This window comes from Penaeus monodon, chromosome 20, assembly GCF_015228065.2.
Source record: "Penaeus monodon isolate SGIC_2016 chromosome 20, NSTDA_Pmon_1, whole genome shotgun sequence".
NCBI lineage: Eukaryota > Metazoa > Arthropoda > Malacostraca > Decapoda > Penaeidae > Penaeus > Penaeus monodon.
The window spans coordinates 46,976,673-46,978,278 of record NC_051405.1 but is presented as its reverse complement, the minus strand read 5'-3'; positions in this window follow the sequence as shown (position 1 = coordinate 46,978,278).

Genomic DNA, 1,606 nt, shown 5'->3' with positions numbered 1-1,606 from the left:
TACTCTCCTATCAGCATAGAATTGCACATGCAAAGCCCATAAATGTCGGTGCTCTGGTATTTCGAAAAATACAAACCAGTGACTATGCGTACAAATCTCGCCCCTATTATGGGGTAATAGGAGTTAAAACAATAAGGTACACTGCAAATGTTTAACTCTTTGTATCATCTCGAATGACTGAAATTAGCCAGCACTTACTACTCTCCTGTAAACAACTCAAATAAATAGAATCTCATACTGTTCCAGCTTCCATTATATTTATCCCTTCCCTCACAAACAAACATGTGTTTCATCCTGCAGTTACAACACTCACTTATTCTCAGGTCATTTCAAGGTCACTCTACCACAACCCCGCTCCTAATACCATAACCACTTGCACTCAGGCATTAACTCGCATGTTCATTTGCAATTCATGTCCACTGCTCAATTGCAATTGTCACCTAACGCATTATCAGTTAGTGCTCATTCCATAATATCAGGTCATCACCCTATCCATTCCTTGTATCGTTTGACAGTTCTTTCCTTCACTTCTTCCGGTCTCTACCACCACAGTCAAGTGCTGTGAGCTATGTCAGACACTGTACTTACTGTGACCTATATTCACCCTACTTTCTGTGAGATCGCAACAACTCTGTTCTGTTGTTTCATTCTTACATAACGATGTGTCCATTCATGCCTCTAACATTAGCCCTATTTTATTGGATTTAACGGTTTTTATGTCACTATCCCTGATATAACCACTTCATGTCACTAAAATTCATGACTTTTATGTTAACATACCTTCATTTGATTTCCATACTATCATTATCCTGTATACATAACTGGAGCTGGCATGGCAAAAATGGTATTATTGTTCATAATGCGTTACTTCATATCTTACTGCCAAATAGAGAACAAGAGAATGAGTTCACACACACCCATATCCCCAAAGATGCTCTGCAGCAACGTGTCATTGCCAATTAGACTTCGATAGTTTAAGTTTACTTGTATTATTAGCTTCTGCATTTTATCCTTTTCCTGTATTCGTAGCTTGGTTTTAGTGTCCATATGTTCCCCTCTCCCCCCTTACCCCTTGCACCACTATTCATTCATGCATTTGCCATGCATTGGGCACCCTGTGACTTTGCTCAAGACACCATCTATGACGAGAACATGACTGTTGGAAGGGCTGAGCAAGCAAGCCCTGTTAAACCTGATCTCGAGGACCATCAAGCTTTCGCAACTTTGAGGGTTTAGCCTCATGATCAAAAGTTACGACGAGGGTATATATAAGTATCAGGTGTCAAGTTCTCGCGAATGTGGTAACAATCGAGCAGGTATCGGCCAATCTATGGCACGCTATGCAGAAGAGTGGTATCAGAATTGCATAGAAGACATCCTTGCTGAATTTCTTAGGAACATCTTGGTAATGTATATCATGGAGAATAGCATGCCCCCACGTTGCCCACGCCATCGGTAATCATCGTTAGCTTGGGCGACCTAGGCGAAGCAAGAAAGGCAATTCTGCTCCACACTACAGATGTTGGGGCTAGCGATGCAAGCCGATCCAGGATAGACGGAACACATGCCAAGCCTTCCCCACGCAGAATATACATATGAACCTGTG